The sequence below is a fragment of the Aquarana catesbeiana genome, linkage group LG07, assembly GCF_042186555.1.
Source record: "Aquarana catesbeiana isolate 2022-GZ linkage group LG07, ASM4218655v1, whole genome shotgun sequence".
In the NCBI taxonomy this organism is placed as follows: Eukaryota; Metazoa; Chordata; class Amphibia; order Anura; family Ranidae; genus Aquarana; species Aquarana catesbeiana.
The window spans coordinates 90,724,523-90,740,191 of record NC_133330.1 but is presented as its reverse complement, the minus strand read 5'-3'; the positions used below and the strand labels follow the sequence as shown (position 1 = coordinate 90,740,191).

General features: G+C 43.5%; 1 protein-coding gene across 5 annotated transcripts in view; it reads right to left on the bottom strand.

Moving 5' to 3' along the window:
• ELFN2 (extracellular leucine rich repeat and fibronectin type III domain containing 2) overlaps window positions 1-15,669 on the bottom strand; it is a 207,316-nt gene that overhangs the window by 37,114 nt on the left and 154,533 nt on the right. The window lies entirely within an intron of this gene.

Genomic DNA, 15,669 nt, shown 5'->3' with positions numbered 1-15,669 from the left:
AATAAATGCTATATTTTTGGTAAAAAAAAGTAACATATACCTTTAAATGAAATAGGAGAAGGAAAAGCTGTATTTATATAAGCCACTGTCATAGTGCCATACAAGCCATGGAAACATTTTGCTCTTCTGCAGCTCTTTATACATATGGACAATTTCCATAAATAAGGCAAAAAACAAACAAAAAAAAAACCATTCAAAGCTGATAGGCAAAAGCCAAACTGTGGTAAACTGAGAAATGTCCCCAGTGAGCTAAACCAGTGGTCACCTCATGGACCACTAAACTCCCAATTTTGAATCCCTGGGACCACTAACATGAATTTTACATGTAAACCAAAAAGCAGTGCTCTACATATAATCAACATTAACCAACGTGCATATAATCATCAAAGGTTTACAAAGTTGCTAGCAGTTCAAACAACAATGAATAATTCATGAATTACATAAATTCATGTAATTCGGGGTAATAGGCCTTACCATACCATTGCACTTTTTTGATAGTTTCGTAATTTTTCTGCACTTTATTGGTAATCAGTTGCCTATTAATTGCACCTTTGTGCTTTATAGCATTTATAGCATTGATGAATTTATGTATTTCATGAATTATTCATTGCTGTGTGCATTCGTAGGACCTTTGAAAACCTTTACTGATTATATGCACTTTTGTTAATGTTGATTATATGTATAGCGCTGCTTTTTGGTTTATATTTAACATGAATTGGTATCACAGTTTATAGCTAGCTGCTTAATACATATATTTACTTTTTATGTTACTTTCTGTAACCTAGCGTGGAATTTTTCACATAGGTATATGTTATGAATTTGACATGCCTTATACTCTCAATGCTCTGGCTCTCTGCCCCCCTTACACTCTGCATCACACTGCTTTCTTCACAGACTCATCATTGGATCTCGCCTCCTTATCCAGCCATGTGCTCAAGATCTGTGCTCCCTCCCACAGTCTGTGATCAGCACTGCCATTGGAAGCGGTTCCCTGGTCCCCTCCTTCTTCACCTCCTGCTCCATACATTACTCACAGCGCCTCCCACAGTCCACAGGAGTCCACAGGAGTCCACAGGACCCGGAACTACAGAGGCTTCAAAGCGTGCTGATAGTATTGCCTATTAGCGTGCATTGATTACAACACTGGAAACAACATTGTGCTGTATACATCTGCAACAATGTTGATTTGCGGCAGAACCCCTGGTGACCACCAACATTTTCTTGTGGACCATCAGTGGTCCACGGACCACTGGCTGGTGACTGATTTAAACCACAGTTTGATAAAATAAAAACATAAAAAAAAGACCAAAAATCTAAAGTGGCATACACAATTGTAAACCCATTATAAAAAGTTCCTAATGTTTCCAAACAGTTAAGGCCATATAATACCGACTACTATCAGAATGGTAGAAGAGAGTGATTTAATGTTCGATCGATCGAGTGATTTTCTGATATTCCTAGCTAGCTGTTCTTTTGGGGACAGGTTCAGTTGCCCAGGTTCCCTTGCCTGATTATTATCATTATCGTTCTGTGATAGATAAACTGTAATACCCCAAATCCCTTCTCCTGCCCCTTGCTTGCAAACAGACTTTGAAATGAACCTGTGTTTTGCCCATGCAATAACAGCTTTACTGTTGCTCCTTCACTGCTCCTTTCTCCACATGGAGAGAGGAGAAACGCCTGGTACTTTTTTTTTTTTTTTTTTTTATCCTCTTCTCCTTTCCCTCCTCTTTCCTCTCTATCCCCTCCCCCCCCCCCCATCACAAAACATGATATGACAAAGAAAACAATATGGGAATCAGTCAAACTAACTTTGCATGTGATTAGTAATACATCTTCAGGCTGAATTGTTAATAAAATATATACCACTTACTATTATATTGTAATCAAAATGTGGAATGTCGTAATCCAAAAGTTCAAATGTTTCCATGAACAGCTTGTTGATTCACGATGTACTTTTGAAAAATTTTACTGTGATTTGCTATGGCACTTGTATAATTCATTTTTCTTGAATAAAAAATGTATGAAACAAAAAAAAAAGAAGATTAAGTGTCACACTCTCCTTCCCATGTAAGAGTATTAATACTTGCCAAGTGGCCACTCGGTTTCCAGTGATATGACTAGGGATGAATTTCCGGTTCACCACTACAATGGGTTTGAGGTGGATCCTGCAGGTTCAAGATTTTTAGTCCAGGTGTATTTATGTACAGATTTGCCCAGGAGAATTTTTTTTAAACCTTAATGCACTGCAAGGCCTTTGAACTATGGCCAGCAGGCGTATAGTTAAACCATAGTGTCAGGAAATTGGAAGCTATTGCAGGGAAAGCTGACTAACTGCAAGGGGGAGATTACGGTCAGTTAGGAAACTGTATTTTTATCCGGATTCCTAGTTTATGGGAAACCAACACCCTTTTTATTATTTGGAGCTTTTTTTTCATTTTTATTGGTTATCGGTTGATTCGACTAGTGACAATCCTGAGGTTTGATTTTAGCCCTTCTAAAGTTTAGCTTTCTTTAAAAGGCTTCCTAATGGAGCCACCCTACTAACTTACATGTAGAAAAGCAGTGATTAACAGCGCAAAGTGGACACCTGACAGGGAAACAATGTCCAAATAAAGGAGGAACCGATTCATAAGAAATTCATTAACAAAAACTCATGAAACCAGAGTCCATTATTAAATGGCAAAGTCATTGTAGAAGCAAGAAGCAGCTCTAATAGAAACACAAGGAGAAGCACAGGACAATTTTTAATGAGCATGCAGTGGCGTAACAATAGCTAGAGCAGTCCATATAAGTTAGCAGAAACACAAGGAGAAGCACAGGTGCCTTCTAAATGTAGCTGTTAGGAAGAATTTATTACAGATAAAATAAGAACTGCTCATAACTGTAGTTTAAAAACAGGCATGTAGCTCATGGCGCTTCCCGGTCCGTGGAACACACTGACAGAGCGGGGATGATGTCACTTCCTGGATGCAGAGTGGGGACGTAGCGGCAACGTGTTTGCGGAGGCCGGAAAAGGAGCGCATGCTCCACAAACGCGTTGCCACTATGTTCCCATGCTGCATCCAAGAAGTGACGTCATCCCCACTCTGCTAGCACGTTCCATGGACCAGGAAGCGCTGGAATCCACTGATGCCAGCCATCCTGCACAGGCTGACAGATGACTACCTCCCTTGTGGATCCCCTGGACTATGTTGCTGAGGATCATCCCTCACAGTGCCATGAGTTACATTCCTGTTTTTAAACTACAGTTGTGAGTAGTTCTTATTTTAACTGTAATAAATTCTTCCAACTACAGCTACACTTAGAAAGTGCTTGTGCTTCTCCTTGTGTTTCTGTTAACTTACATGGCCTGCTCTAGCTATTGTTATGCCACTGCATGCTCATTAAAAATTGTCCTGCTGCTGGACAAGTTTACACTAATGTATTATCTGTATCTCCTAATTGTTGTAGTAAAACCCTCACTTGTACTCTTTTTGTTGTTAGTACATTTTGGCTTGTCATGTTATCCCTCATTAAAACTGACCTGCTTCTGGCTGATTTTACACTGCTGTGCTAACTACAGTCTTTTAATTCACATAGTAAAGCAACTAACTATACTCTTTCTCATTTTAGCCAATTCTTCCTTAATAAATATGTTGTGCTGCTAACTAATTTACTCTGCTGCATTATCTGCAGTCTCTTAATTCTTAAAGTGATTGTAAACCCTTATTTTTTAATTAAAATAAAAAAAAGAGGTTTCTACTTACCTGCTCTGAGCAATGTTATTGCACAGAGTGGTCCCTTACCTCCCCTTCCCGGGGTCACCTGATTGCACTCTCTGCTCCTCCTCTTCTGTGTGTGCCCCCATAGTAAGCCGCTTACTGAGGGTACACATGCGCGCTTGCTCCTAAGCTGCGCCCTGAGCATCCATTGACACACACAGCATGACTCGGCCCCGCCCCCTGTTCTCTCCTCACAAGATTGGATTGACAGCAGCAGGAACCAATGGCTCCCACTGCTCTCAGCAAAGCCGGTGAAAGCAGGGAGATGGAAGAGAAGACATGCAGCTAGGCACAGCGCTGGAGTCAGCTAAGTGATGGGGGGGGGGGGGGGGGTGAGCCAGATTGGGATACTGCTGCTGTAAGTATACCTGGCTAATTGTAAAAGAAAAAAAACAATTCCACAGCCAAATACTCTTTGCCAGTGTTTGCTGTCATTGAGACTGTTCCTGAAAACTGTACTGTTCCATAACACCACATATAGTTTAAAGGCATCCCACAAGCATGTTTTTTAAAGATTTGTGTATTTTTTAATGCTTTCCCCAAAGCCCTTTGAAAAGACCCTCTCCCTGGTAAATCTAATTTCTTCATCAGTTTAGGCAAATTTGTATTCCTCTACATATTTTCCCAAAAAGCGTATATATTTATTGGTTTGCAAAAAAGTTATAGCTTTTAAAAACTATGGAATAGTTTTAGGGACCTTATTTTTTGTTTTTACCAGTAATGGTGGCGATCATTGATTTTTAGCAGGACTGCGACATTGCGGCGGACAAATCGGACAATTAGGGGGTGCAAAGTGCACTTGAAATTGCACTGAAAGTGCACTTGGAAGTGCAGTCGCTGTAAATCTGAGGGGTACATCTGAAATGAGGGGAAGCTCTGCTGATTTTATTATCCAATCATGTGCAAGCTAAAATGCTGTTTTTTATTTTCCTTCCATGTCTCTTTTGGATCTACAGCGACTGCACTTCCAAGTGCACTTTCAGTGCAATTTCAAGTGCACTTTGTACTTGTAGTTTGCGAAATAAATAAATTCATAAATAACCCTCTTAGTGACACTTTTTGGGGACCAGTGACACCAATACAGTGATCAGTGCTAAAAAAAAATGCACCGACACTGTATAAATGACACTGGCATGGAAGAGGTTAACATCAGGGGCAATCAAAGGGTTAACTGTGTTCCCTGGGAGCGTTTTCTTACTGTGTGAGGGATGGGTGCACTTGAGGAAGAGAGACATCTGTGTTCTTGATTAGCAGGAATGACAGATGTCTCTCTTCCTGTCTGATAGAAGGACGATCTGCCTTGTCTCTCCAGCGAGCAATCGTGGGTGGCCGCCCGGACCCGCTGATTGGCTCCTGCTGTGTCCATTTACATTGGGGTGCGGCTCCAGCGACGCATGTGCGTCCTAGAGCCATGCACAAGAACCACGTACAGGTATGTGATTTTGCACTTATGGGCCACCCTGCTGCAGTAAATGTATGTGGGGTGGTCCTTAACTGGTTAAAAAGGTTCACCAAACCATTAGTCAATCAACCCCAGGCAGATTTTTCCATCATTAGTTATTACATTGGAGCAAGTAGACAGTCCTCAGTCCTATGTAAGATATGACTAGCATTCAGGGGCGGACTGACCATTGAGCCACTCGGGCACTGCTGAGGGCCCTGGGCCACTAGGGGGCCCCATCAGGGTTGCCAGCCTCAATAAAACCAGGGACAGTATGTATAAATCTGTGTTTTTTTTACATCTGTCTGTGTATACTGTGTGTACATGTATGTGTATACTGTGTGTGTGTGTATACTGTGTGGCCCCATAATCTCTGATTGCCTGGGGGCCCCATAATCTCCTATTACCCGGGGGCCCCATGAGTTATCAGTCCGCCCCTGCTAGCATTGCCTTGTGCCTACATAGGGCTTCTTCGCCTTGTTTCCAACAGCAGATCTGTGGGGGAGCAACGGGAAGGTAAGTATAAGCTGCTGCTTGGGCCAGCTATAAAGTGTTAGGCTGGGTTCACACTAATGCGAATTTGACACCAGCATCAGGTTGTTTCGAGCTGATTATATTAACATCTGCTCTGAGTCTAGGAGAGGTTGTAGCAGTCAATGCTGGTTTGGGCATAGAGGTCCCAAATCTGTATCCGGGTCCTCCAGTTTCCAGAATCTGTGTCTTTCGGAGAGATACAGACTTGAATCCAAAGTAAAACTACTCCAAAGGTCCCCCGAGGCACACACCTCCCAAAGAATAGAGCACCCTCAAACGCCAGGGCCATAGTCACTAGGCAAGAGGCTAGCCTGCAGTACCCTCTAAAAGCCCCTGTCCCAGTTGGGTCTGTCACACATATCATTTAGCAGGTAAAATGGGGAAATAAAGGAGAGGCCATATTTGGCCGCCTTTCCTCATGGGATTGTGGCATCGGCATTTAAAAGAGTACTAAAAGGTCCGTCAGGTAATTTTAAATTTGATAGGTTGTTTAAGGTCAGGTGACTCAAAAGGTTATAGAGGGTTAATAGGCTATTAGGGATTGGGCAGTTAAGGTCAGGTGTCAGAGAAGAATCTAGAAGGTTAGCTAGTATAGCAATGATTGGACAATTTAAGTCAGGTGTTTTAGAAGGTTCTGGAAGGTCAAGAGGTCAGTTAGGATTGGTCAGTAAAGGTCATATGACCTTTAGAATATTCCAGAAGGTATCCTATAGCCTATTTAAAGGAGATTTCCAGTCAGGATTGTGCCAGAAGCCAGAGAAATTACAGCGCAAAGAGCTCCCCGCCCTAACCCCCCCCGTCGCGGCCAAAGATTTATGTGGTGGCTCCCTTTGGTGAACAATCAAAGGGGAGATTTAAGAAAAGATTTGATGATAAATGCTGAGTCAGCTCGAGTCTCAGTGGCTGGGTTGAGTATGGTTTATTGTTAAAATAAAGTTTGGTTGAGAATATGCTTTATGAGAATGGATTTGATGTTATAAATAAATTTGGTTTGGTATTAAAAAGAAAATAAACCAATAAATCAGGCCGTGGCCAATTATATCCAATAATAATAGAATAAAGAAGTATTATTATAATGAAATGGGTGTATGGTCTGTTTATTTATTTGCTATGCATGTTTGTAAATTTGCATGATGCCTACTATCCCATAGTATTGCCTTACAATAAGTATGTCAGCTGTATATTTAGCTGTTACATACATAGTTACATAGTTAGTCAGGTTGAAAAAAGACACAAGTCCATCTAGTTCAACCAGTAAAAGCTGATGCCCAGAATTTTGCCTTTTCCAGTCAATTTTAGCATCCCATCACTGGCGGAACAATCAGGGTCGCACCAGTCGCACTTGCGACTGGGCCCTGCCGTTCCGCCACAGTGGGGGGGCCCCAGGACCCAGCATCTCCCCCCGCACGTCCAGTTGTCACTTCCATACGCAGTGGAGGGTATCGGCAGCTCTGTGGAACCTGCAAGCCGCGGAATCTCCCTCTGGCGTTCAGTTCACTTTGCTCTCTGAGTGCAGAGGGGAGGGGCACAAACTCTTCTTCAGCAGCAGATCAGGTGGCTCTCGGGTGCGCTCTCTGCTACTCCTGCAGAACATGCTGGAGGCGGAGCCTGACGAGGCTTGCATTTTGATTGGGCTGGACTCGAGGAGGGGGTGTGGCCAGCCTCAAATGTGATGGCGCCCGGTCCAACTTCTGGTGCAGGTGTGAGGCTCAAACTGCATGGACAGACCCTGTGAGAGACTGTAGCAGACGGTGGAGATACTCTGATAGAGGTAAATCAGATTGCTACACCAGATTAAACTTTGCTAGGTTTCAGTTAGTCATTGGATTATCTGTTTGCATAAGCTGATCTCCTTGCTATACAGGTCTATTTCAGCACAACTCCTCTTGCTTTTATCTCACCAGCATCACCTTTTAAAAATACATTACAAATGTACACCTCCACCCTTAACTAAAATAGATGGAATCCCAGCATCTCCCCTGCCAGCCATTGTACCACTTTGCTGTCATTGAACAAGATTACAGATTTATTTGATTATTATTGTTACTGGGACATTAGGCTTCCAATGGAGATGTTCCTAATATGTATGAAAATGTAAAAAATTGCTAAAGTCACCATATATACTGTGACAGTGTGACTGATTTTTTTTTTTATTTATTGTTAATGTGAACGTGGATATTTATTTGGGTTTATTATTATAGTTTATAATAAGCTACAATAGGAAATCCAAATAAATATCTGCATTTTTGCATTACCATGAAAGCAATATAAAAGTACAGTCACAGTATATATGGTCACTTTAGCAAGTTTTCACATAAAAGGAAAGCTTCACCAACACATAAATATGTTAATTTTACAGTTCTTGTAGAACTAGACCCATATTAATTGAATGCCCCGTCCCTAATTAAAGTAAATGCCCTGCCTCCAATGGCTTTCTGGACATGCATTAAGTGGTTGTAAACCCTTTACAACCACTTTAAACTACAGGCAAGCCTATAATTAGGCTTGCCTGTAGCTGCACTGGATATCTCCTAAACCTGCACAGTTTAGAAAATATCCCTGTATTTGCAAGTGCCGACGTCATGCGGCACATGCGCACTATGGCCAACTGAAGCAATGGCATACATGGGCGGGAGTGACATCATCGCGGTTCCGGCCAATCACAGCGCCGGAGCCGTGATACCCGGAAGCAAGCCCCAGGCGAGATGTCGGCAGCCTGAGGGAGAGACGAGGACAGCTACAGGGGCTTCGTTCTCTGGTAAGTAATTCATAATGTGCTAGTATGCTATGCATACTAGCTCATTATGCCTTTATCTTGCAGGGTGTGTTTTTATTTATTTTTTTTGCAGGAGGGTTTACTTCCTCTTTAAAAAAAAGGTGTCCCTAAAAACTTTTTTGAAATGGTGGCAACTATGGGGGCCCCTGACCTAGGCAGGTATCAGCTTCAGTAAACAAGTGATTCACACTGCTTGTACACTGAAGTCAATACCTGCTCGGGTCAGAAGCCCCTCCCCTCTCCACTGTATAGACTCGGGAAGTAAACTGCTAGCCGGAGGGAGATCCCGCAGCTCGCAATGGGAGTAAAGGGCCCTGGATGAGTGTCAGGGGCAGCTGGACGAGGTCAGGGGGGCCCTTCATGGTTTCTTGCACCGGGGCCCTGATGGTTCTAGTTACGCCACTGCATCCCATTAGTATGCAGTTGCTTTATATCCAGCTGCAGGTCTATGGGTGGGTTTGTCGCTGATATTATACAGTATATCAAAACAGTAAAGTAACCTCAAACCACTCCAGTTTTGCAAAAAATCCAGATGTGCCTAAACAGGATACATCCCAAATTCATCTTCAATTCATTTAAACCCCTGGCAGAGGCCTTCAATGTCCTTAAATGTGATGCAAGTCACAGCCATACTTCCTCTGTTCCACGTTAATGGTTATTAATCATAGATAGAGCCACTGGTTTATTTAAATTGAAACAGAGTACTACAGCTGAAGTCAGAGCTTTTAGTATATGCAAACAGTTAAAGTTTCTGCTCAGAGTCTCCACATCCCAATGCACACTAGACATTCTAAAAACGTTATAAAAACACCAGTAGCTTTGTAGTGAATTTTTTTAGCAATTCAGCATTTTTGCAATAGCGTTTTTTTAGCGTTTTTTTTTTAGACAGAAACCACCTCTCTGCTATTAGTAAGGAATACAAATGTTAAAAAACGCGGGTGAGCCGCGTTTTTTAGCATTTATCAGCGTTTTTTGACATTATAGCATTTTTACAGCTGAAAAACTCCTCTCAGAACCCACTAGTTTTGGGGTTTTTTTTACAGCCAAAAACAGTTTATGACAGCCTACGTGTGCATGGACACATAGGATAACATGCTGGAGAGTTTGTTGACTGTAGAAAAAAACGTCTGAAGTCAAAAACAGCATGAGGTCTAAGATTGGGATGTGTAGACTCTGAATCTTTAACTGTTTGCATTTTGGCCATTTATTTAGGGCTAGAAGTGGAGCAGCGGGACCCACCAACATTAGCAAGACATTGAAGGTGCACATGGAACAGGGAATTACTAAAAGGCAAGAAACCACTTGAAGGACTATGCCAGTAGGCAAGTCAGTCTCAAGGGCAATCTTTCCTCTCTCCTTTTCTCCTAGGTTTTATAAAGAAAGTAGGTTCTCTTCTCATAATGGGGCTTCCACTGGTCCCCATGGCAAACTTACTAATGGAACCACTTGATTTGTAGTTATACCCCTGACTCCTAGTATTTGGATAGAAACAGGTAGAGTTAGAATCCTGGTGCCCAAAACGCAGCCCATGGGCCGCATGCAGTCCACGGTCCATCTGTGTGCGGCCGCGGGTTATTGGGCACCATAAAGGAAGCAGAGTGGCAGTGGGGAGCCGGGTGCTGGAACGTGCTCTGTGCTCCAGCACCCAGCACTGAATGAGAGGGACTGTACTGTGGGTGCAGACTTATTTTCTCCCACAGTACAAGCACATTCTCAGCCTGGGGAGAGAGAGAGAGAGCGGTGCAGGAGCATGTGATGGGTAAGTGATGGGGGTTAACTTTCACTGCCAGTCCACGATACAGGGGCTGGAGGGAGGATAACTTTTACTGCCAGTCCACAATGCAGAGAGAGGAGGGGAGTTAACTTTCACTGTCAGTCCACAATCCAGGGGGAGGAGGGGGGTTAACTTTTACTACCAGTTCACAATGCAGAGGAAGGAGGAAGGTTAATTTTCACTGCCAGTCCACAATGCAGGGGGAGGAGGGGGGTAATCCACAATTCAGGGGGGGGTTAAATATCACTGACCAACAATGTGTGGGGGAGGGGGGGATTGTTAATTATACTGACACCAGGGGTGTAATTATTGCACTTACGGACAACAGTGATACATGTTATTATTGCACTCACTGACACCAATGCTGGGGGTTATTGTACTCCAACTTCCGTGTGCATTGTTATACACTTCAAAAAATGCAGCAGGAGCAAAGTTTTGGGCACGGAGGCACAAAAAAAATGCAGTGCTGTTGTACTGCCCTTTGGAGGTGTCAGGAGCCACACTTGAGGCTCTCTATAATTTTCCAGTTGGCCACCACTGAGTTAGAATGTCTTTCAGATTTGTAATACTGCCTGTGTCCTTGTTTGGGAGATTCACACTCACTTTTTATCCTTATGGTCTTTGTCCCTTGGGCAGAAAATGAAAGGATATTACTATTTATTATTTCACGGTTTCCTTGCAATAGGAGGAGAAAGGAAATCTCCCAAAGAAGATCTATATTCTAGTGACAGCTGTCAAAGTTGGGATTGTGCCCCACTTTAGGAAGATGGTGTCTCTGGGACACAAAGTGAGTGAAAAACACTCCAATGATATTAGACAGCAATGAAAACCCGTTGCAAGGGGGAAAGGAATTCCCGTTTTAGACTAGGACATATTGCTATATGTGGGCTCTGCAATGGGGGACATAAAAAAAATTAACAAAGGCTCTACATTTTCCCCACTTCATCCAAAACTGTATATACACTTTCAAGCATAATAGTGGGCTTATGTCGTGTACACACGGGCAGACTTTTCAGCATCAAATGTCCGACGGTCTTTCCGACGGACTTTCGACAGAGTTACGATGGACTTGCGAACAACCGAACTTGCGCACACACGAACCGACAAAAGTCTGTTCGAAAGTCCGGTCGTTTGAACGTGATGACATACGACCAGACTAGAATAAGGAAGTTCATAGCCAGTAGCCAATAGCTGCCCTTGTGTCCTTTTTTGTCCTTCCGACTAGCATACAGACGAACAGATTTTTCGACCGGACTCGAGTGTCGGAAAGATTTGAAACATATTCTAAATCTAAAGTCCATCTGATTTTCGACAGAAAAAGTCCACTGGAGGTCCGATGAAGCCAACACACGATCGGATTGTCCAACGTATTCATTCTGTCGGACCAGTCCGGTCGAAAAGCCGCCCCGTGTGTACACGGCATAACAAATGATATATTTTACAAAGGGTAACTCTGATCCATCTGACTGCAAATTCTTACTAGATTTTGGAGAACGATTGGCTTTTCGACGAACATCCGAATTATCGGGACATTCGACCACTTGTTCGGCCCGCCGAACGACCACAATGCACTGCGACGCTGCACAGTGCATTGGAAGGCCTGATTGGCTGAAGCAATGAAAGCTTTGCCCAATCAGGGCACAGAGCACTGTCAGAGCCATAATTGGAGAAAGAAATGATGACTCTATCCAGTCATGGCTCATGCTCTTAGTCCCGCCCCACACTATAAAAACATTCTTCCCATAGCAGCCATATGCAGTGTGATACTGGCGTGGAGAGAGATAGAACAGGGCTCTGTTCAGTGCTACTAGCGAGTTAGTGTGTTATAGTGTACTATTGTGATTCTATTGTCAATGTAGATCAGTTTAGTGTGAATCTGGTGATAGTGCAGTTTGAGTGAAGGAGGAAAGTGAGGGTGAGGCACAACCCCAAAAAAGCAGCCATCATGGAAGAGTAGGGAGCAGCCACCCTATTCCACCAGATTGTGAAGCTGTTATCTCCCGGCCCACTTTCCACAGTTCAGCTGTTTGGGCCTTTTTATTACATGCGCAGCTGATCGAACTATTGCAGTTTGCAAACTTTGCCTCAAGCACATCAAGCATTGCAAAAACACCAACCATTTGGGTACCACATGCTTGACAAGGCATTTAACCTCCCACCACTTTGCCCATTGGCAAGAGCACCTGAAAGCCACACAAAAGGGGCGCAATTCTGCTCCTCACCTTTCCAGGCTACCCCCGCTATACTTCATGGCCTCCACTGCCAGGGATGATGGTATAGCACAGGGTGTCCCAGGTCCTTGCAGCATGTCTGCAAGTAGCACACCACAAGCTGTACAGTATATCAGGCAATCAGACTATAGCAGGCAAATTTTTTCTGCCCCATCTGCTGCAGTGAAAAAAAATAAACTCACTGCCACCCACCTGCCTAGCGTCTGAATTCAAGCTTGTCAAAGCTGCTATTTCTTTTCACGTAAGGCTTTTACAGCTCTCTACCATCACGTGGAAGGCAATATTTTGGCATTGTTGGGCAAGGCAGTCAGCTGCAAGGTCCATGTTACTGCTGACACGTGGTCCTGCAAGCATGGAAGGATGCAGGACAGGACTCAGTGCTACAGCTTGTTGTGCTGTCATGTCTCCATACAGCTAGTGGTGATGATGCAAGATTTGTCAGCTCCACTCCCTTCTCCTCCTCCATGCCCTCCTCTGCTGAAATGTCCTATGACCCCCTAAGCGTTCAAGGGGCTATTCAATGAGTCAGGCTAAAAGGTGCCCTGCAGTGCTTCACCCAGTCTGTCAAGGGGACAGGAGCAAAGACTCTTGCAGCTCTGCAGGAGCAGGCCCAGAGGTGGTTCATGCCACGCCAGCTGGAGCCAGAAATGGTGGTGTGCGATAATGGCACAAACCTCTTGTCCGCCCTTAGATGGGGAAAGTTGATACATGTGCCATCCCTGGCACATGTCCTCAATTTGTTGGTGCAACCCTGCTTGACCACCGTTACAAGGGGAAAGTCTCTGTACTCATCCCGTCCCCAAAGAGGGATCAGAAGATGAAATCTCTTGAGGACACCTTTAAGAGGAGTTTATGTAACGCTGGTAGGTTACAGTCTGGTGGAAAACGTAGTTTTGAGGCTTATGTTGGTCAAGAGAGGAGTGGTGGAGAAGGGGGCTGCCTCAGTGATGCATTTCAAAAATGTTTAAGTCCTCAGCACCCAGGGCTGTCAGCTTCTACATCCCATCATAAGGCGGGAGATTATCTACATAGTTACATAGTTGGTGAGGTTGAAAAAAAAACACAAGTCCATCAAGTCCAACCTGTGTGTGTGCTTTTATGTCAATATTACATTGTATACCCCTATATGTTGTGGTCGTTCAGGTGCCTATCTAATAGTTTTTTTAATTCATCTATGCTCCCTGCTGAAACCACTGCTTGTGGAAGAGAATTCCACATTCTTAGCGCTCTTACTGTAAAGAACCCTCTACACAGTTTAAGGTTAAACTGCTTTTCTTCTAATTATAGTGTCTTTTTAGGTTCCTTTGTGCGGAAAAGATTTATGCCTATTGCGGGGTCACCAGTACAGTATTTGTACATTGAAATCATATCCCCTCTCAAGATTCTCTTCTCCAGATAGAATAAGTTCAGTGCTAATTAGCTTTGTTGCCCTTCTCTGGACCCTCTCCAGTTCCAACACCTCCTTCCTGAGGACTGGAGTCAGAACTGGATGGCATACTCCAGGTGTGGCTGAACCAGAGTCTTGCAGAGTGGAAGAATTATCGTTTTATCTCTGGAGTTAATCCCTGTTTTAATGCATGCCAATATTCTGTTGGCTTTGCTTGCAGCATTGAAAAATGCTATATAGATATGGGAGCTTTCCAGTTGACGATCCACTGGGTTACTGGATCACGTGAATAGACCACTTGCCAGAACTTGCCCTGTATGCATCCAGCGTGGTTTCCGAACGGTCATTCAGTGCTTCATGGACCGTCTGACATTTATTAAAATGAATCAGTTCTGTATTAGCAGCAGCTATCAAGCCCCTGATGCTGATGTCGCTGATTAAGTGCTTTCTGGATCTGGAATCTCTGAAAGACTGTCTAGGCTGCCTAGCCTTGTGGGTGTTGATTTCATCTGGAAGATGTTTTTTGGTGTAGGTTTCATGGGCTCAATTAACACCCAAGTACCATTTTTGCCACACCTGTTTGACAGGTGCATATAAATAAAATTTTTGACAGCAAGGCCAATTCTTGCTTTCATCAAAAGCACCTCTATAGGGTTAAGGTGTGAAGGCACCACCAACACCCAAGGCCCCATTTTTTCCACACCTGTTACTTCTATCCAAAGAAAGAGACATCAGGATTTATCCAAAAAATCTCTAATCTTGTTCCAAGTGCACAAAATTGTGGCCTCATCATACAGACTGGCTCCCCAAGCCATTGTTTATAATGTAAAGAAATCTTTAATGAAAATATTTTTGGCTTTATAAATGTCATTTTTGCTGCAGAAGGTTCTATATACGGTACAGATGTGCCACATTACAGGCAGACCAATGAACTATGTGAGACCTTCAGGGTTAAACACTCCCACCAATGCCATGTCTGTGCTCCGTTTGTCCTCTGGTGATGTTTTGGTCGGTCTCTCCCCCTCAGCTCCCATGCCATACACTTGTCGCTGCCTCCTTTTGGAATACAGCAATTTGGCACTTTGGCTCTGCAGATTGGTGAGTATGGGGTTCCATACCCCTGAGCCCCGTTCACCATTTGCTTCAATATCTATCACTGTGTCATGCATATCTTTGTGTTCAATTTAGATACATCACACATGCATCCACCCCTTAGGAAGCGAGCTACATCTCGCGAAAATGCATCGGGTTACTTTAAAGCTTGTGCCTACTGTATGATACCTACATGTTACTTTTATCATGTGCAATATTTTATTGGCTATGCTACTGTCTACCAACACGAATGTACATTACTTCTTGGACAAATGGTTTTACTGTATTTACTGCTGTTATTTTGGCCTACTCTGACCACCTCACTCAAAGTCCCAGGGCGACCCTCTGTGTATTTGCTATGTATAGGGATGGAGGTGTATCACTGGCGACAACAAACCTTTCCTCTTTTCTGCATTGAACCCGGGTGAAAGACACCCAGTTAGCCCAAACCTGGTCTGTTGCCACCCTTGGCTACATTATATAACATTTAATTTACCCACATACTTGTTTAAGCCCCAATTATTGCCCCGACCAGTGATTATTATATTTGCTATGGTCCCTCATGCATTCCCTTTGGTGCCAGCGGCGTTTTGTTTTGGTTTGGGAGCTGCAATATGTTTATAAGGGAAGTTCACACATCTCCTGCAGTATAAGGTTCTAACTCTTCTGT